Genomic DNA, 22293 nt, shown 5'->3' with positions numbered 1-22293 from the left:
TTAACTATTTGCAACTTGCAATATATACTCCAATGAAATATGTAATTTCAAATAAAATACAGGTTATTTTACTTTAATCATACTACTACAATTTTTGATTGCATATTCTGAGAACTCATCACCAGTATCACAAGTCTCTGTAGAATTAAATGACCCTCTTAAGAATCCCCTTTGATCCCAACAAAAGCACATTATAATAAAGATGTTTCCACTGAAGGAAATGAATCAGCTGAGGTAAAATGAAGTTCCCATTTTGTGGATTTAAGTGAGTTAAAATTTGTCTTTTATCACAGAGTGAGAAGTAAAATAGATTCATGTGGAAGTGTCAGGCATCAAACTAACCTCCTTCCTTAAATATCTGTAGTTGGAACCACTCAATAATTGGGTATTTCTAACCTCGGACATTTTCACTTTTCCTCTCAGAAGTTTCTTACTTACATCTTTATATAATGGGATTTATTCTCCATTTTCAAGTGGTGAACAAAACACAGACATTTAGGATCGGAACCTCTTAATTCTTACCCTGGTTCCTGGAAAACACACACACACACACACACACACACACACACACACAGTGTTCATATTAAGAGAGTCATGGACCATCTTTATAACTCACTACCAAATTAAAGCTTATAAGCTCTTCATAAGCAGTTGTGAAATTGTGATCACTGTTTTGTTGTTGATAGCATTAATGCTGGAAGGCTGGTATTGATAGATATGACATTGCAATGAATGTTCCAGCAAGAAGAGTTTATTAATAGTGTATCCAAGCATAATGAAAATTTGTAAACGATGCTTCCCTGTTTGTTTCCTCTGGACTACTGTGAAGCCTAAGTCAAATGTTATTCCTAAATAAGTAAAGTTTTTGTATCATTTTTTTTTCCTTTCTTCAAAGATCTATTCAGGTAAATCATAAACATTACATTTGATGCTCTTTTAAATACACTTTTTATAAAATGCTAGTGTATAATTATTTGACATAATCAAGGAAGCCCTCTGGTTAAACCTACCACCTGGATATGGAATAAAAGTTATTGTGTCTAAACGTTTGTATTAATGTTTTTGTGCATACATTTCTCCTGATTTAGAGTGTCCTTTTTCTACCTCCTTTGGATCATTTTGAATCTTTGCTGTTTCATTCTTCTTTCTATGATGCTTTTTTGTTTTAAACTTCCTTCTCTCTTCATTATTTATTTTCCTTCACCCATTGCTTACTCCACACCCACTATGGGATTTGCCCAGGATTCTTGGTTTTACAGAAAATGTACCTAAGGACTTGAAATCAAATCATGTATCTTTATCCAAGGACTTTCTGTGGCATAGGTTCTACAGCCACACTGAAAATCTCTATATGATGTGATGCCAAACTTATTTTCATCTTTTGTGCTCTCTGTTCAAATAGCCCTCCACCCATTCCCCCTCTAAATATGCATATGGTTCCAACTTAGTCAAACCTATTTTGCTATCCCCCACTCTCCTCTCTCATTTTTCACACTGGTAATTAGTACCATGGCACATATTTCAAAGAAGTCTAACATCTGTTCATCCTCAAATTCATAGTCTTCTCATTGACAGTAATGGGTTCTCTCTGCTTCTTGCATCAGCTGCGTCAATATCCCCTAGTGTCTCAGTATCCCTTCGTATGGCATAATCACAACTCAACATTTAAACACAGATAGTGTGGCCATCAGGAATAGTCCATTCATCTCCTGAAAGACTTTTTCCTTCCTTGGTTTCAAGTTTTGAGCCTTCAAAAAGTTAAAATTGATCCAGGAAATCATGTATTAGATTTAACAATAAATACTCCTTGTAAGAAAATTTGAGCTGTCCTCTACTGGATCTAATATTTTCATAGGAACTACAGAAGATATTCTGTATCAAAACTCCATAAACTTCAGCTGGTGTAACACCTATGTGTCCCTTACTAGTACTTGCTCACTGCATTACTCTTTTATTTTTTTTATTCATTTTTTTTAAATTTTTTATAATGTTTTTTATTTATTTTTGAAGGAGAGAGAGAGACAGAGCATGAGTGGGGGAGGGGCAGAGAGAGAGGGAGACAGAATACAAAGCAGGCTCCAGGCTCTGAGCTGTCAGCACAGCCCCACGCGGGGCTTGAACCCACGAACTGTGAGATCATGACCTGAGCTGAAGTCAGACTCTCAACCAACTGAGCCACCCAGGCGGCCCGAATTTCTAATGTATATTTAGTTTTGAGAGAGACAGAGTGTGAGTGGGGGAGTGGCAGAGAGAGAGTGGGAGACACAGAATTGGAAGCAAGCTCCAGGCTTCAAGATGTCAGCACAGAGCCCGATGTGGGGCTCGAAATCACAAACCGGTGAGATCATGACCTGAGCTGAAGTTGGGCACTTAACCGACTGAGCAATCCAGGCGCCCCATCACTGCGTTACTCTTAATTACTAAAGGACAACATATAAAAGCTAAAACTAGCATTTCTAACTTGATTTTGTTGAACAGTCTACCACCCACATTTTGCCAACATTGCCAAAGTTGATCCTGTAATTTTATAACAGTGGGTTGTGAACATTCCCAGTGTTCCCATTTTCATGAAGGACATTTTGTCATTACACATCTTCAATACTGTTTTAGGCTGAGCATGACTTTCTACCATTATAGCTTTTTAATCTATGATTCTGTTAGTAAAGCTTTGCCCCTCTGTTTATTTTGTTAGTTGATGGTCTCTTACCCTAGGATGCACAGTGAGGCATATTTGCATTACTTGTAGTAATAAATAACAATATAACAGCAACAAAAAAGAATAATCATAAACTTGCATTTTCTTGAGGACTGACATGTACTAGGTACACTGTTGAATACTTGATATGGAATCTGAAAGTAATTTTACAAAAACCAACTGAAATATACTTTTTTTTTTTTTTTTAGTAAGTTCCATGCCTAGCATGGGGCTTGAACTCATGACCCTGAGATCAAGAATCACATGCTCTACTGACTGAGTCAGGGAGGCACTTCATTAAATATGTACTATTAACCTCAGTTTAGGGATAGGGATACGCAAGGCCTAAAGATGAAATTATTATTAGTCTGAGCACACTCACTAATCCTAAAAGTTTAGGGAGTCTGATTCCAGAGGCCATGCTCTTAATCACTTTATTATAATACAATTTTGAGACATATGGCATTGCTGTTCAAAGATTCACTACAGTATTACTAATCTCTGTCAATAACACAGAGGTAACCACACATCCCAGCCAATCTACTTGTACAGTGACAGCTCATTGCAAAACACGACTCTTCTACTGTAAAAGGCATACTACCTAATACATGCTGTACTGTCCAAAGCTTCTGATTACTGAGTATTGAATGAATTGGAAAGCAGGAATGGATGGAACATAGAGTTGTTTGTCCGATGTCAATGATAGAGCATAGCATTTAAAAATGTCACCTGCATCTGTGGCTTTCCTAAGAACCTCTCTCCCCTAAACTTCAATATTAGAAATGTAACAGTGCATGAACCCAGTCCTGTTTTCTTTACCATCTGTATCCCTCCTCAGCCCTTTTGTCTTCAGAGCAACATGCACAACATGGGTAATTTCCCTGAGTTCAAGGATCAAGTTTAATTTTGTCGCTGTTGTTGATGTTTGGAACTTACCACAGAGCAGTGAATCTAAATATATATGTTGATTTATTGATTAACCAAAAGATGGGTTAACAGAAGCCGTACTACTACTAATCATACTAAGACTAACAATAAAACCATGGAGTGAGTAATTGCATATGCAGAAAAAAATAAATGCTAGTGAAACACACAGCCAGCCATCTCCAGATGAGCCTTATTTTCATCAGAATGAATAATTCTTCCTAATAATTTTACCTTTCAGATATTTTCAACCACACACTGGAAGAGAGGTGTCTGTCTTCCCCAGCTCAGTCGTGACTGTATATTAGAGTCATCTGGGGAAGCACTGACTAACACATGCCAATACCTTCTCCCATTTGTGGGACGATTAAAGCAGATTCCCTGGGGCTGGAACTCCAGCAATGGGAAGTTTTACAAGGTCCCCAAGGGATTCTAAAGTGCAGAGTGGCTTGAAAAACTGTGCTAACTATGTATGTGTGAACAGATAGCTTGAGTCATAGAGGGTAAGTTTTTGTTTGATAATTGCATAGACTTGAAAGTAGGGAGCTTTCCCCCTTTCTTTTAACCAGATCTATTGATATGCTTAACATCATGAGTTTGAAAGAATGGTAACAGATATTTTTAACATTATTCTCAAGGCTACTATGCTTCATTTGACATTTTGTTCTTTACTTATATGACCTCTGCCCACGGAAGCTAAATTAGAAAACAGTCATATGATAGAGGTTTAAAAAACTGTTTAGGAAACTGGAAAGCATTTTCGAAACCCTGCAGAACCTTTCATTACCACTTTACCAAGAGCCCTAGGTTTGGTGATGGGACAGAGAGTAGGTTAATCAGTCTATAGGATCATTTATTTTTTGTCCTTTCTCTGGAGGGTACCAGCAAGGGCACCTGCATAGGAGACTTATTTTTGTAATGTGAACAACTGTTCTTTAGGGATGAAATTCTCTTCTGCTGACAAAAGATGTGAGAAAGCTCAGGGTGCCCCCTTGAACTGTCTGACACTTTGCACAAAAGGTAAATCTGCTAAAAATATTTTTTTAAATACTTGAAATTCTCTCCCAACATTTTCCAAAGTGCCGAAGAATGAGAAATCAACTTCTAGGAAAAGGCAGAAAGAACAGAAACGCTAATAAGGCTCACAAGAAAGCATTTTCTGGAAGAAAAAAAAAAGTAGTTTTCTAAAATTGAAGAACATTATTCCTTCAAAGAAAATATCTCAAAGTGTCCTTTAAAAATATCAGACCCTGGTAAAGTCAAATTGTGTCATTTTTATTGAAGTAACCGTAGATCTGTCAATTTTGTGATTGGTTTGGATGGGTCATCCAATTTGACATCTGTGGGGATTTCACTACCAGGCATTCTTATCAATTTTTTAATAAATTCCACAGATTGAGAATGGTAAATAATAAATGATATAGAGCTCACAAAGTCAATATTTAATTTAACATAGACTTAGGGAAGCTAACCCCATACATACGCATAATTCTATGGTTTGAGTTTAAAGAAATCAGGGTTTTTATCAGAAAAACTGAAAAGAATAAAAATGAGATCAAAGTATTAAAAGTCATGAGACTATAACAAATCACAGACTTCATAAGACTAAAACATGCATCCAGTTAATCAGCTTATTCTTCTCAGTAGGGAGACACCTGAATGCCAGAAACAAGTCCCCTAATTTCTTGTTACAATTGAAACAAAGCAAAGGACAATATTAATGTTTAGCCAACATAGCTTTCCAAAGTGGGTATTCAATCAGTAAAGGATATTAAATAATTAAGGAAAAACTCATTCACAAAGAGAAAATAATAATAATTATTGAATTTAGGTACAGGGAGTTTGGCGGAAAGCATTCTGATAAGATCATGGTTACTGTATTTGAAAAATGCTAAATAGGGGCGCCTGGGTGGCTCAGTCGGTTAAGCGTCCAACTTCGGCTCAGGTCATGATCTCGTGGTCCGTGAGTTCAAGCCCCGCGTCGGGCTCTGTGCTGACAGCTCAGAGCCTGAAGCCTGTTTCAGATTCTGTGTCTCCTTCTTTCTCTGACCCTCCCCTGTTCATGCTCTGTCTCTCTCTGTCTCAAAAATAAATAAACGTTAAAAAAAAAAAAGAAAAATGCTAAATAACTTCAATGCTAAACGCTGAAATTTGGCTTTACTTATGTTTAAAAGTTTAAGATATTCACAGTTTAGTGCCCTATTGAATCTATAAGATAGGGCTTTTTCATGCAAAAATGTGTTTTTTTACTACCTGGTTTTACTGGAGAAACAGAATGGGCATAAATTAAAATTATGTATTTGAATATTATGATTAATAACCTCAACCAACCAGCAAACTATGCCCAAAACTTAAAGACATCTGAGCAAGCAACCACCAAATTTTTGCAGAACCATAGAGAAATTTTAAGTACCACAATAGTCTAGTAATAAAGAAGGCCTTTATCCTGTAAAAGGTGCTTAGCGCATCATATAACTACAGTTCGCTGCCTATAGCTGATCCAGGGTTTATGGCAAGAAATGAAAGAGGAATTATCAACCAAACTTTGGATGAGTGAAATAGAGTGAGAGAAAAAGTGTAACTGGATTTATATATAACTAGATGAATGTAGCTAACCAGCAATTAGGAAATAAAACCTGTTAGTGACAGATACACATATACCATCCAATAAGCATCATTTGCATTTATTGACTCAATAGCAAGCTACACTTCGGGATCAAAAGCACCATGACAATGCAAAAAGTAAGTCATACCAATGCACACTGGGTTTTAGTCACCATGCAGAAAGAAAGGAGTTTGTTACCAGTTAAACTAGATAGATCAACTTCGTCCTCAGTTTTAAATCGTGCATTGGTTTTCCATTGTGCTTAAAATCCAAAACTAAGTCCTGGCTAACGGGAAAGGGCTGCCTGCTTCTCTGGCGTTATATATTCCTTTTCACTTCCTTCTCTGAGCTCCTTGCCCCTTGTCTCGGGAACAGTCTGTAATTCTCACTGCTAAGTTCTTAGAGTCCCTGTTTCTTATGCCTATACTACCTTCTCATCTCAAACACCAGGTCCCAGAAGAGATTCTCAAAGAGATTCCCAATGAGAGATTCTCCTCCCTATCACTCAACACTCATTTCTTCATATCCATACCTCCATCCAAAAATCTTATTTATTTGTTGACACACTTATTTCTATTATTTTTCTCTAGGACATGAGCTGCATAATTCACAGATTTGACCTGTTCTACCTTGTGCATCATGTACCTCATGGCTTGGACTAGCTTAGGTGCCTAATTGATCCTTTACTGACTCAACGTATTTTTTAACTTCATATACTTATTTTACACTTATATAGCATTACTATGCCACAGTCTTTTTTCTAAGGCCTTTATAAATACTAACCAACATAACAACTTATGAGGTAGGTATTGGTGTTATTTTCACTTCCCAGATGAAAAAAATGAGGTATAGGGAGATTAAATTACTTTCCAAAGGTCAAGAAGTAAGAGGCAGAAAGGGCTTAGGACCTACAGTCATGTTCCAGGGTCTGTGCTATTAACACAACAGTTTACTGACTTTATTGTATGTTATTAAGACAAAGTTAGGAACAGAGAAAATCTGTAATGTTTGAGATAGAACCACAAATCAGTCCATACATATGAAGAGCGGCTGATTTTCAGAAAGTTCCACAATGTTGTAAGGGCCTTAATTTTGTGACTTCACTTCGAACAGTATTCCCTTTCCTTCATCTTCAACTTCTAGACTAATTTCTGCATCTCTTAAATGCCCTGCTTCCTTGACCAAGTTTCTGAGTTGCTGTTTTATTCAGGGAAGGGAAAAAACAATCTTGTTAGCATTTCTTAAATTATGTTTGCTGAACACTAGTGTCCCATGATATTTTGATAGGTGTTCCTTTTAAAAACTGCTTCTCTGGTGAGAAAATGTATGAATAAAGTGAAATAAATGGTTAAAAACAAGGAGGATATTTTGTAATATGTATAAGAAAAAAATGTAATATGTGTAAATTGGCCCCAAATTATGAAGCCATATGATGTTTATAAAATGTCATTTTCACATATTTCTGGGTCTTTTATATTAATTAAAATGCTTTAGGCTAAATTGATTTTGAGTACTAAATGAGGCAACAAGTAAATAATTCTCTAAATTCTTGAAAAATTGAGGATTGCCTTTAAATATTATTTTAAAAGAATTTTCAGTCACATGTTATTATGGCATTTTTTCTAACTTTACCCAAATAGCCAGTGATAATTTGCAGAGTTTTCCTAAACCAAGAGAAACTTGGTTTCCATTAAGAAAATATGAATGCCTCTAATGGCATTTTCTTTGTGGTCCTCTTTTGCCAGAGCTCTGAAAGAAATTCAGTTAAACCTAAGATCTAAACTCTATCACCCCTACAGGCTGCAGAACCGACATGTCATATAAGAAAGATTTATGTGGTCTATCACCAAAATTTAGCTTTTCAACACAGTTATTAATCAGCCTGTTGTGATCCTAATATTTCTGAATGAAACAATTTTCTGTAAGCCAAGAAACTTTCACAAAATTAGGAGTGGGGAAGAGGGGCAGAGAGAGTGGAAAAGATATTAAACATGGCCAGATAATGAATTATTCCTGGAAGAACTGGGCAAATCTAAACGCTTGAAGTTTTTAAAATAATCAGGGATGGGGTGCCTGGGTGGCGCAGTCAGTTAAGCGTCCGACTTCAGCCAGGTCACGATCTCGCGGTCCGTGAGTTCGAGCCCCACATCAGGCTCTGGGCTGATGGCTCGGAGCCTGGAGCCTGTTTCCGATTCTGTGTCTCCCTCTCTCTCTGCCCCTCCCCCGTTCATGCTCTGTCTCTCTCTGTCCCAAAAATAAATAAAAACGTTGGAAAAAAAAAATTAAAATAATCAGGGTCTAAGTGTGTGTGTGTGTGTGTGTGTGATGATGGTGTTCTCATTTTCCCCATATCTCCTTCATCTCCACTACTTCTGTTGCCAAACAACTTGTCTCATCTGTCTGATTTTCTGCACAGATAGGTGTGTTGATATTTGTTTTAATACTGTCTTCCACTTATTATTTAAATTCTCTCTTCCTGAGGGGCGTGAGACGTAATTATTTGCATTCAGAATGTGAACCAAAATAGAAACTGGAATGGCCTGTTTACAAAATTTCAACTTTGGGTGAGGAGAATGGACTGTGAGCAAATGTCAAGTGTGGCATCACTGTGGTTGTGTTTTAAGGAGAGAAATAGTTTTAAGCAAACATTTAGAGCACTTTTGCCCAATTAAAATTCCTCCATTGTTTTTATAGCTCTATGCCTCAGGGTAGAAGCTAAATTATTTTTATTTTTGTTTCCTTTTTGTGTCCTCCCGTAGTGAGCCCAACTGTAATTTTCTTTGACAGTCTTTATGTTTTCTTCTTATTCCCATTAGTGTTGTGTTTGCTATTTTTTTCCCCTTCATATCACTGTCTCCTTTCTCTTTTAAACTTCATGGCATCTTTATCTGTTGAGATGATTGGGCCCCAATCATAATCTGTGTCACAATCATTATTTGATGGGTATTTCTGCATATATATTTAGATGTTAGAAATGCTTAGGATCTAGAAAAAATGAATCATTCACATATACTATAGAATCAATCTGTACTCATCTTTTTTATTTAGCAGTAGGAGAAATATAGTTCAGTTTAATTAAATGAAAGAGAGGGTAAATGAGACAGTGTCATATAATCTCTACTATATAAACTCTTCCATTATTAAATATGAAAATAGTTAATAAAGGCACAAGGAGGAAATTTGTGGAATTCTATCACACTGGACAGATTTGTAATTGATTTCCAAAAGCACCAGGGAATGAAATTTCATGAAAATGTTATTCACATATATTATTTTCAAAATCCTCTGACCAAGAGTCTACCTGACCAGATACTTATATTTTTTTTCCATTTCTAAAACATTGTAAGTCAATTAATCAATTAGTAGTAAGTGGACAAGGGACTTCATTATGGCAAATTTATTTTTTTCATCTATAAAATAATAACTGGGACTTCTTCATAGAATTAGAATGAGGATTAAGTGAATTTATACATGTAAAGTCCCTTAGCACAGATAATACTGGGACTTCTTCATAGAATTAGAATGAGGATTAAGTGAATTTATACATGTAAAGGCCCTTAGCACAGTGCCTAGGGCATAGTAAGCATTAAGTATATATTTATTATTATTAATAATTCATATTTATATCAAATATAAGCTAGGTAATGTGGTAACGTGAGAAATACAGAAATATATGGCATGGGCACTGTTCTCAAAATATTTTCAATCTAGGTGGGAAACAACATATAATATAAAATATATCATACTGGTCAGCATGTAATTAAGTGCTAATTACATAGTAGGAAGTATAAGCACTATAGCACATTAGAAGTAGAAATACATGGGGCACCTGGTGGCTCACTTTGTTAAGCATCCGACTTCAGATCAGGTCATGATCTCATGGTTCATGAGTTCGAGCCCCCCCCCCCCCATTGGGCTCTGTGCTGACAGCTTAGAGCCTGGAGCCTGCTTTGGATTCTGTGGCACACTCTCTTTTCCTCTCCCTCTCTCTCTCTTTCTCTCTGTCCCTCCCTGGCTTGTGCTTTCTTTCTCTCTCAAAAAATAAATAAACATTAAATAAATTTTTTAAATAAAATTAAAAAAGTAGAGATATATTATGAATAATATAATATTGGTAGTTATTACTATAATAAATACTTCTTTCAGTAGTTCTAAATCATCTAGTGGATTAAAAAAAAATCCTACATCATGCTTCCATTTAAATTTCCCATTATGTCTGCTATGATATGCCCTTCTTGATTCCTCACATTTCTTCATCACATAAATCTCACTTATCATTCAAGACTAATTGCCCCCCCCATAACCCTTAAGTTGATCCTTATAAAATGTAAAGAGCTTACTCATAAATTTGAAATATATTCCAAACTCCTCTCTAGGATATAAAACCTATGTGATCTGGCCCCCGCCTGTTTCTCCAGGATTGTCTTATTCTATAGTCTCCTTTGTGTACCTGGCTGGAGTCACCACCAATCAATTCTGAGAACAAGTCAAAGTCTTCCCTCCCTAGGATATTTATAGGTTCTGTTCCTTTCCCTGGAATTCCCCATTCTTCTCATTTCCCATTATTTAATTTGTATCTAAAATATCACTGCCTTCCTCCAGTTCTCCCTTCATACCACCCCTCAATCCCTGCCGTTATTCTCTATCTTAGCTCCTTTTTTCCCACACAAAATGTGTTGCATTTTTTAAGTAATTTATTTGTTTTTTGGAGAATGTTTTTGTTAGCCATTTCTGGCTCTCCTCTGTAGTGGTATCAGTTTCCTGAAGGTAGGGAACATGTTTGTTGTATTTACCATTTCCTCACAGAACCACAATAAACATTTATTTTAAAAGTGGAAAAATCAATCCTCCCAATCTTTTCTCCCATTTCTGTGTTCCCCAGGACATATGTGTGAACTGGGAATATTGCTAACCCTTGATCCCATCTTGAACTTGTCCTTCCTTGATCCCTTTGCTGATGTTGCCCCCTCCTCCTTAGGCAAGTTCTAATCCTGTCATTTCTGAAAATCCCACTGATTCCTTCATTTCATCCATAAAAACTTATTTTTAAGAAAACACGAGCTCACCCTCCTTTATTTCCTCCTAATGTACTGTTTGTTTCTTCCTATAATACTTAAAATTTTGAATTATAATACATTTCTTTCAGCACTTGCTTATCCCCTATGAGCTTTGCTCTCAGTCTTTATGTCAGGTTTCTTTGGTTACAAGCAATAGAAACCATCAATGGCTACCTTGAGAATTTTTTTTAAAGTGGTTTTTGTTTTGTTAGTTTGTTTAATAAATGGGGCAGCTCATAGAATGAATGGAAAAGTAGACCACCAAGTCTTCTAGAAAGGAAGAAATAAGATAACTCCTAGGATCTGGGGATTTAAAACAATTTAAAAGAATCATCAGGTTCCCACTGTAACAGAATGAAGAAACTTTTTCATTAGTTCATTGTACTCAGTATTCAAATTCCTGAGAGAGATTTTGATTGACCTAATTTGGGTCATTTTCCACCTATATTATGCTAATATTAAAATCAGCACCTCATATAAGTATCCCGTCAAAATGATAGCTGAATGAAGGGATCATGTTCTCTAACAAGTAATTGAGGTCATCTATTTCCAGAAGAGAGAGGATCGCTCTGAGTAGGCAAACACAACACGTTGTGACTATAGCAAGCTTCAGTGAGAGAAGAAAGAACCACTTTCCTGACCAATTAAGAAACATAACATAATACGCCATATGTATAATGGCACAACTGTGCTTTCTTGATGACTGAAACCATAATTATTTTTTAATTTTAAAATAAGTTTTATTGTTTTACTACATCATTTCTTTTGGAGTTCTTACACTGAGAGGTAGATTTTTTTTTCACTTAGATCTTATAGCATATTATTGTAACAATGGATAATTAATAACAGCATTTAAAATTTAGCATAATATGATCATGACCTAAAGGTAGGAAAGGATACGATGTAATTTCTACATGTCAGCATAACTGGGGATTTATAAGAAATGATGTGTCACTACAAATTCATTAGCTTGAAACTGAACTCTCATTTAATTCACTCATATTACTGGGTCTAGACCACTGGTTTGGAATGCATATAACTGAGTGTAATCCAAGTTGATGGTGGAGGAACTTAAAGGTAGTGCACACTGCTCATTTATGGGAACCGTGCCTATAGGCTCAGTAGTTCTTACAGCGAGTAAAACACACGATCCATTTTGATCTACCACCTGCAGCATCTCCTCTCTGATAGCTCTTTTTGCCTGGCGTTTAAGGTAAAAGATAATTAGATTGGGGCTCTGAAGCTACCAAGGAGGAAAGTAGGCCCATGTGTTGACAACCACTGTTCTATGAGACGGCTAAAATCTGAAGAGTTACCACCATGTGTATACATTTCAACAGGGAACTCTCCTCTCTCTGTCTAGAGGAAACTGGAGGAAACCAGTTGAAAAATCCAGTTGATAAAGGGAATTATGTAAAACTGCTTTTCAAACCAATGAGTAGGTTAATACACTTGAATGACTTTGTTTCAGAACTTCAGATCAAATAGATTTTAATATTTGATATATGTGATATTTTTACTATATGGCTAAATTGCTTGTTGCATATGTTCATTAGATGAAAATAATTTATTCTGCAAAAGTATTACAAATTCCTAAACATATGCAGGTTTGCCAACATAGTTATCAAAGATAGAAGAGAGGAAGAAAGGGAGAAAGGGAGAAAGGAAGGAAGGGAGCAAGAGAAGGGAGGGAGAGAGAAATAGAGAGAAAGAAAGACAAGGGAAGAAACAAAAGAAAAGCATACATGTGTATACATATGTGAATGCATATTTATATGAGTGTCTATATATATATTACACTGTGGACACAAACTGGTCCATTTGCAAACAGCCATCTTATCAGCATATTAGCTTAGCCAAATCCAAAGAAAAACTTGTTTCTTTGTTCAGTCTTAAAAAAAATAAAAGCTGGTTTCTTAAAAAAAATACATATGTTACATATATTCATTTGATTTAGATCCAAAAACACATTAAATTGAGACATTTTAAGTTAACTTTAGGAAAGCTTTTATTAATGGGTTGAAAGTAAGGTTGGTAAAATTAATTTAGTAAGACTTTCTTAAGCCCTCCCATGAGACTAACACTCCACTAGACAATGCTTTTGTTGCTCAAAATCGAATTGTGCTTTATAGGTTCAGGTCCTGCCTCTTAAACAAGGCATGAGAAGTTAAGGTGAGATCCATCTCCTCACCTTCTTGTTTAGCCCTTGCTCATCCCTCTTCCTGTATGTAATTTAAAACAAAAAAAATTGTTTTAACATTTATTTATTATTGAGAAACAGAGAAACACAGAGTGTGAGCAGGGGAGTGGTAGAGAGAGGGGGAGACACAGAATCAGAAGTAGGCTCCAGGCTCTGAGCTGTCAGCACAAAGCCCAACACAGGGCTCGAACCCACGAACCATGAGATCATGACCTGAGCTGAAATCGGATGCTTAACCGACTGAGCCACCCAGGTGCCCCTTCCTTTTGTAATTTTTGTACCTGTGTCTCCAGTGTTCTAACCTGATTAACCACTGCACTGCCTTCAGCTCTCTGGGTTGAAGTCTTTTTTCCTGGAAAGATTTCCTTGACCCTTTTTTCTCCTCCCAAATTTAGAACTGTGTGGTCTCCACCATAATCATGCACTTCAACTACTACCATCACATTTATCCCATTGCATTATAATTGCGGTTTTTTTTAATCTTTACTCAGCTGCACTGGAAACTCTGGAAAGACATAATCTGCATCTCGTTCTTCATTATAACTGAGTGTAGTGGGCACTCCATAAATATGTATTGAATAAGGGCCTTGTTTAGATTTTTCTCTCCTGCTCCTCTCACCCCTGCCGCGTTCTTTCTCAAACAAAATGCAGTAGCATCCTTTGTGAAAGCAATTCCCCAAACCAAACTGACCTTGTGTATACATACAGTGAGTGTCTTTTCTTCTCCTTTTTTACACTGCTTGGATACGCCCCAGCCTGTACACCCAGACCATGTATTCAGCAGGTTGACTGCTATAACAAGATGTTTCTGTTTTATATTCCTGAGTGCACAACATCGGAAGCAAGTACAAGGTGACTTTGCTATAACTCAGCAGTCTTTTCAAAAATGTCTTTTCCCCCCCTTTTAGGTCCTTAGAACACTGTCATTAAGGGCTGAGAGGTGAAGATACATTAGATAAGAAAATAGCAGACAGAGACCCTGAAGCACTTTAAGAAACCTCAGTCTGCAGGAAATCCTCATCTTGGCTCCAATCATCAGAAAACCTGTTCTTTACCACAGGTAGGTCTGTCAACATACATTTCTTTTAAGCTTTTCTACAAATGCCCTTCATTGGAAAGACAGTTTTATTTTTCCCTTACCTCTAAAATGAAAAATAAAATTAACTCAAAATTGGAAAGATTTTGCTAAAATCCTTCTAAATTGAATGATTTTATTTGGTAGGAAGTGCAATAGTTCCTATATTGCATCTTTTGGGGGAGTTTTATGGATGACTTCTCATCAGTTATTCTAAAAAAGTTGCTTTAAATGATGTGGTCTGTCAGCAGCCATTTTGATACCTCCGCATCCAACTACCGAATGTCTATGAAGACAGATTCTGTTTTTCCAGAAAAGGGTCCATTCAGTTTCAAAGGGAAGTGGATGTGTTTTAAGTCAGAATGAAATTAATATAAATGATTTTCAGTTACTATTGTTAATGAGGGAGACAGCATGAGTATGATAGAAGGTGTGAAAGAAAAACACATTGAATAACGCTTGTTAAAAATGGTAAGGTAGACATTATCATGGACTATGACCATGAATACAGGATCCACTGCATTGGGAGAAAGATTGGTTCAACCTGTGAATATAGCATGGGCCAGTGGGAACTTAAAGCTGTGAGGCAGGATGGGGGGGAGGGTGGTGGTCAGTGGATAGAAAATTGCTAAGAGAAAACATCAGGATTCTTGTCGAAGATAGTCCAGAGTGATCAGACATCATTTGGGAGATGGTGGAGGATGAGGAACCTGATCAGATCAAGGTTGATCAGAAATTGAGGGTGGGTGTATTGGTTAAAGTGACCTAGCAGGGTTTTTGCTAAAACTAGATTTTACAAGAAAGTACACAGGTATACCTAGAATAAAGTTTTGGAGACTGACTAAAGTTTGGTTGAGCAAAGAATCTTTGTCAAAGATTAACCTTTTTGTTTGTGTTCTTGCAATTTGCAGACTTGTAGGAAAGCCACATAATGTAAATTGTACTTTTGTTGTGATTCTATTTCTCAGATAACCCCCGTATATAATATGGCTATGGCTTTCTCTCTCTCTCTCTCTCTCTCTCTCTCTCTCTCTCTCTCTCTCTCTCTCCCTCTGTCTCTCTCTGTCTCTCTATTCTGGGATATTTCTCAATTAATTTGCCAAACTCCAGAAGGAGTTACAAATTTGCTGCTCAAAAAAAAAAATAGTGGGAAGTGGATTCAACTGAAGGTTATATAGAATCCTCAAGATGTAGGGCCATATAAGGTTAACCTGCTATAAAGATTATGGGAGAAGAATCACCCACAAATTCATTAGCTCAAGCCTTTGTGAAAGCAGTTGCAAGATAGGAGTAGGTCTAAAGTGAACCTTTTGAGGGAAACACACAGTTTAAAGATTTTATAGGATAGGTTAGGGCAAATCAAAGTTCAGTTTTATTCTGAGAACATTTCACTGTTTAATTTCTTGGAAGGTATGGGAAAATGTCGCTTGTGTTTATTACCGTGTCTCTTATGTGATCAAGCCATGGTGCTTGAGATTGCACAACTATTTATCACTATTATTATGTTGTTTGGATATTCAATCTATTGACATGGTTTATTGGGTTTTATGGTAGATGATTTTTTAAATTGATATATGCATACTATGTTTTTGCCATAATATTTACATCATATCTTCTGAGACGCCAAAATGCTCTTTAGTCTCTGGTACTGAGGAATGTTTCTGAAACTGAATCTCTCTTCTACTGCTAAGTATTTCTCACTCCAAAATGCCTAGCAGTGTAGATCTCTAAATCTTAAATGTGTATGCCATCACAATGTCATATGTTAACATGAACTAATCATCTTTCACTTCAACATCCCTTTTCCAATTTTATAGTTCTCTCAGTCTTTCAGGTTTTATACTCTTTTACAATTTACAATTAATTTTACAGTTTTTTTACCTTATTGTTTCTACTTTTATATCAAGTCTTTTACCCATTATTTGCAGAATCCCACTGCAACCCCATCCTTGCTCAAGCTTTCATGCCCTCACTTCTGAACTAACACATCATCTTCCTAATAGGTCTCCATGTCTATACCCCAAAACTGAAATTCAGCCCATACCAAGGTAAAATAATGAGATTTCTCAAATGACATTTCTATTTTTCTATGAGTTTATAAAATTTTAGATGCATCTCATTACCTTCATTTTAAACGAGAGGAACAGCATGTTTTCTTGTGAAATCTCATACTATCAGTGTATAGTTTTGTACTTAGAAAGTATACACTTGAATGTATCAGAAATGAAATAATTGCATTTTTAAAGGATATAGATTCCCAGGAGTTTATATATACTCACCCTATTAATTAACCAGGATTTGTAACAAAATAACAATGCTTTAGAGTTTTCATGGCTTTGGAAATGAAGTGGGAAGGCAGAGGTGAAGGTTTGGAGGCAATTTGGAGTAAATTCCTAGTTACAAAACAACTCCCCAATGAAACTTTTCTGTCTGAATATAAAATACAAATCTGCAATGTCAGAGTTTTGTGGAGGGGGCACATGGAGAAGAGATTCCAGATTACTTTGCATTGATACAAATGAGTAACAACACTCCTTTTTAATTTTTTGTCATCAAAGTATATGCTTTCTTAATGGGTCTCTTTCCTGAAGGGAAAAGCTGCCAACCTATACAGTTATCACTGGCCTGGGGCATTATAGTTTATTTCAACCAATTAAAATAATAATTACTGTAGGAAATGCTAATAGGGGCACCCTTATGCTGGTGAGTTCCCACCGCTCCTAAGATTAAAACCTGTCAACTTCAAATTTTTATATTGCAATGGCTACCTCTACCTCGAAAGAACTTGTACAGTAATTTGGAAGAGTACATCCTATTTATTCCCTTCATTTTCAAATTTTTATTCTTCTTAATGTCTTATAAAGTCTTTTCTACAGTATTCTAGCTATCCCAGGTTTTACCTTTCCCTACTCTTGCTGGGAACAGTTTATACCTACCAAATTATTATTTTATAAAAGCCAGGACCATGCTGCCTTAGTCTGACAAGGGGACTGTGGGCTCTATTGCACTGAAAATGTTGAGATATTTCCATAAAGGATTTCCAACGTAAGCTGCTTTATTGCTGGCAACAAAATGATCATTCCAAGCATCCCAACTTGACATATGAAAAAGCTCAATGATAATACTGATTAACATATCTTTTGCATTTAAATTACTATGTTTTTTAAGAAGAGAAAATTGTACATTTGGTGGGTTGTTTGCCTAGCCGAATAAACATATATCAGGATGTACAATCTAGTAATTAGTTGTATTTATCCACTTGTGACACCACAGGAAAATACTCTGAATGAAGACTCTAGGGGCAAAATACTTTGACTTGGATTGTCATCTGAAAACACATGACTTCACTTAGCAAAATGAGTGCTTATACTCAAACATAGGAAGCATTTGCCTAAGTGCTTGGTTACTTAAGCTAGAGTAATGTATTTGAAATAAAATTTTAAGAGTATATCCTTTATATTTTATGGTTGTGTTTGCTGTATGCATCATCATCTTAGTAGAATCTGTATTTGAGAAAAGAAAAAAAAAACAGCTATAGGACTAGAACATTGCTATTGTCTTAGGAATGTAGGTATTTAGAGATGATTTAGCATTTAAAAGTAGCTGTGTTGATCAATGTCCAAAGGAAAGAATGCTGAATAATGTAAGAAGTTCCATTGTGACATATGTTCCACATTCAGGTATTGAAGTTTCAGTACATACTTCACTCAGAATTAAGAATTTTGGAAGGGGATGGACCGCCTGGGTGGCTCACTCCATTGAGCGTCCGACTACAGCTCAGGTCATGATCTCATGGTTCTTGGGTTCAAGCCCCACATCGGGCTCTGTGCTCACAGCTCAGAGCCTGGGGCCTACTTAGGATTCTGTGTCTGCCTCTCACTCTGCCCCTCTCCCACTCGTGTTCTTTCTCTGCCTTTCAAAAATAAAGAAACATAATAAAAAATTTTTAAGAATTTTGGAAGGGAATTTGTTTGTTTTTGTGGAAATTCATAAATGATCCTAATACTTACTATAGCTTAAAAATATCCAGTTAGTACTATAAATATTTACAAGGTCAGTGAATACAGGTCCATTTTATAATGTTTGGCATCTTGGTAGAGGTATTTGAAATTGAGTCCCGAACTAACAGCAGGGCTCCCATGGGCTATTACCACCCTCTTTATTCTGGCCCCAACAGATTCAAGTGTTCTAGATAATCTGTGGGAACTCTTTGTTCCCTCTGACCTCAATCTCAATTTCCTGATCCTCTTTTATTTAACAACTTCCTTTTCTTAATACCACCCAACTTTAAATATAGTAACATAATTGACTCCACTACATTCAAGTCACATGTATGTTTTTGTTGACTCCATTTTACTAAAGTGACAGTAAAAGAAAAAAAATAATTTGTTCTTTACTTCTAAAGAGGAGGGTGGATCTGAACAAGAGCAGCTTCTGTTCTTGTGAGGATGGGTGTGGATAAGATGTCAATCTGAGAGCTCAGTGTAGGGTGAGGCGATTAGATGCTTTAGGAAGGAGAGATTTCAGTAAGAGAGAGAGAGAAACTTTGAGGAAGGAATGAATAATAACATAAGTTTTGTCAGTTAAGTATAATACTCTCTTCCATTCATTTCTTCATAAAATCATTAGGAAAATCTTATAAAAATACTCAGCAATGCTATTGGGTAATGCAATATTGTGACATTACATAATAATATATATATATACATATATATATATATATATATATATATATATATATATATATATTTGGTTTTCATCCCCATTTCCTGGCATAGAACTCCTAAAATCATATACTTCATTGAGTAATAGGAGTGAGAGGAACATTTTTTTTGTTACTCATAATAAGCCCCATTCAACTACACGTGAGTTTATGCTAGAGTTTACCCTTTGAACATGGAGGTTAGTTTACAGAGGAAACAACCATGTGATTAGATTTAGGACTTTCAGCACGATCCCCCAACCTTTGGGAGGAGAAAGGGGCTGGGGACTAAGTTAAACACCAGTGACCAATGATTAAATTTTCCATAACTAAGTAATGGAACCTCCATGAAAACCATAAAAGAAAGGGTTTGAAGAGCTTCCAGGTTGGTGAACACGGTAAGTCATAGGAGAGTGACGTATATAAAGAGGGTGTGGGAGCTCTATGCACAGCCCTCATGTATTGCCCTATGTAAGTCTTCATCTGTCCATTTATCTGTATTTTTTATTATATTGTCAACAACTGACTTCTGTGCTCTGGAGCCAAAATATAACATAAAACCAGAGTTTGGTGATAAAGAGGAACAATAGTTTTATTACTTTGCCAGGCAAAGGTGGCATCAGCAGGCTAATGCCTTCAAAACTGCAGACCCACCCAGGGTAAAAAGCTGAGGGGTTTTATAGGAAAATACAGGATCTGGGTAGTTTTGATAGCAATTTGGTAGGTGCTGCCAGCCATGTTCCTCATCATGTTTTCAAGGTGGTCTCAACTAGCTGGCCATCTGATTCTTGTTACTAAGTATACATCAGAGTTACCAAGATGTCAATATTGATACTGAGTTCCTGGAACGAAAGTCTATAGAGAAACATGTGAAGAGGACAGGGAGGAATGAAGAAGAGAAAAAATTGTTCAAAGTCAAGCTTACTGAAGCATTTGTGTGTTCATCTTAACTTCCATCCATCTTTACATTTCTGTAGTGGTTTCAATATCATTTATAGTAAACACATAACTGTAAGTAAATGTTTCTTGGGGGCGCCTGGGTGGCTCACTCAGTTAAGTGTCCAACTTTTGATTTCAGCTCAGGTTATGACCTCAAGGTTGTGGGATCCAGCCTGACATGGGGCTCTACAATGAGCCTGGAGCCTAATTGAGATTCTCTCTCTCTCCCTCTGCCCCCCCCCCAAAAAAAAATTAAAAAGAGTAAATCCTGAGTTGTTATCACAAAGAAAATAAAGTGTTTCCCTGAGTTCTGTGAGGTTTTATAGCAAATTGCTGAACTAGGGAAGGGGGTTGTGGGAACTCTTAATTTATAGCTGGTCTAAGTATGGGAAGCCTGGATTTGCACTTGGCATCTGCTGTTGGGGGCAGTCTTGTGCTTCTGAGTTCCTTAACCTATGGGCTCTGAGCTAACTCCAGATAGTGTCAAAATTGCTCAATGAGCAGGAAAACACCACACATTTTGTATTAGAAATGTTTTAAGTCGAGGAAACTGGAGTTTTTCTTTTAGAGGAGAATTTGGAATTTGTATTGTTAGTGTAGTTTATAGATGGCATGTAGATCTGGTGGCAGGAACTGGTTGAAAGCAGGGTAGTATTTTTATTTTATTAGTCTACATTTTGGTGATGACCTCATCTCATTACCTATAGATGTGATTCTCAGTTTACTTGAGAGTCAAAGTCTGAAATATCTAGGAAACTTTACCCCAGGTAGCATTAGAGGACACCTTCAATAAGATTCCATTCTGGTAGAGTGCCTGTGGATTCTAAAACAATTTTCCTAATCATAATGATATACATTTGTTATTGGCAGAGAAAGAGGGAGAAAGAGAATTATCATGCTAAACTGAAGGAAGTATATACTGGTGATAATTGTTATAGCTAAGCAATTCAATTTTCTTTGGGACATCGGAGAAACAACAGATATTATAAATATGTTAAAAATGTTCAACAAAATATAATATTTTATAATATATTTGACAGTTTTAAGGAATATATGTAATATTTTCCATGATCAATTCTGTCAGGGTCATTAATGCCAAGTACATAACATTAATTGCAGTTCACTGGACATGGTAGTAGGGATGGGGATAGAGGTAGAGTATAAAACAAGTATTACCTAAAGATTCTTATATATTTAAGTGGATAGGTACAGTGTTTTTTTATACTAAGAGTGGTCAGATAAAAAAAAAATTAAGGGTGACTTGTTTAGAATATAGATTCTTAGTACTTGCAGAATTAATCCTATGGAGCTAGAATCTGCAAATATAGAGTGTGGGAATTCAATTTTTTATGCGATCTAAATTAAAATTATGCCATATAAACTGTGATACTTAACTAGCACCTTTAGAACGTGTAGACAGCTTCAGACAGGTATTCAGAAGCAGACAGTTCAAAATAGTACCTTTTATTATGAGCAGGAAATGGTGGCATTCAGTACTGTTGACTGAACACAGTAAACCTCTTACTTTGACTTGTCTTCGTTTGGAACTATTCTATCTTGGCACAATACTCTTCATTAGAATAGAATAGTAACAACAGCTACAACAACAAAACAAAACAATAAAAGCAAAACAAAAAGATTACCATTGTCATGCATGCATGCATACATTCATACATTCAACAGTTATCTTTTGAGTGACTAAAAAGCACATAATGGATTCTTAACATTACAGTTGCATTACTGAAAGTTAAATGACTGGTATTTTCCAGTACTCTCTTAATAGTAAAGGTTGAAGGTAATTCATTCAATAAACACATGCAGTCCTTAATTTTCTTGATAGTGTAGGCTAAAATATTGTTTTCATTGATTCTTTTGCAAAATCGCTTCAGTAATCTCCTTTCCTGAGATAAGAGACTCAAGAGACTATTTAGATATCTTGGGATAATGAAATAAAAATATAATTTTAAAATTATTTGGTAATTTAAGTCTTATTTGCCTGTAAAAATATGTAAAGCAGTTTCTTAGGTATTTACCTTCTATTAAATAAAAATTAAATCACGACTTACTATAAGCTGCTTTCAAACTCTGAATTTCCT

At 36.1% G+C, this 22293-nt stretch overlaps 1 long non-coding RNA gene across 1 annotated transcript in view; it reads left to right on the top strand.

Moving 5' to 3' along the window:
* Positions 1 to 22293, top strand: part of LOC123385127 — a 113897-nt gene that overhangs the window by 5509 nt on the left and 86095 nt on the right. The window contains exon 2 of the long non-coding RNA XR_006597273.1: positions 14390 to 14541. This is a non-coding gene — a long non-coding RNA (uncharacterized LOC123385127). The remainder of the gene's footprint in view (positions 1 to 14389; positions 14542 to 22293) is intronic.

This window comes from Felis catus, chromosome A1, assembly GCF_018350175.1.
Source record: "Felis catus isolate Fca126 chromosome A1, F.catus_Fca126_mat1.0, whole genome shotgun sequence".
In the NCBI taxonomy this organism is placed as follows: domain Eukaryota; kingdom Metazoa; phylum Chordata; class Mammalia; order Carnivora; family Felidae; genus Felis; species Felis catus.
Note: the sequence above shows the minus strand (reverse complement) of the source record. Positions and strands in the feature narration are given on the sequence as shown.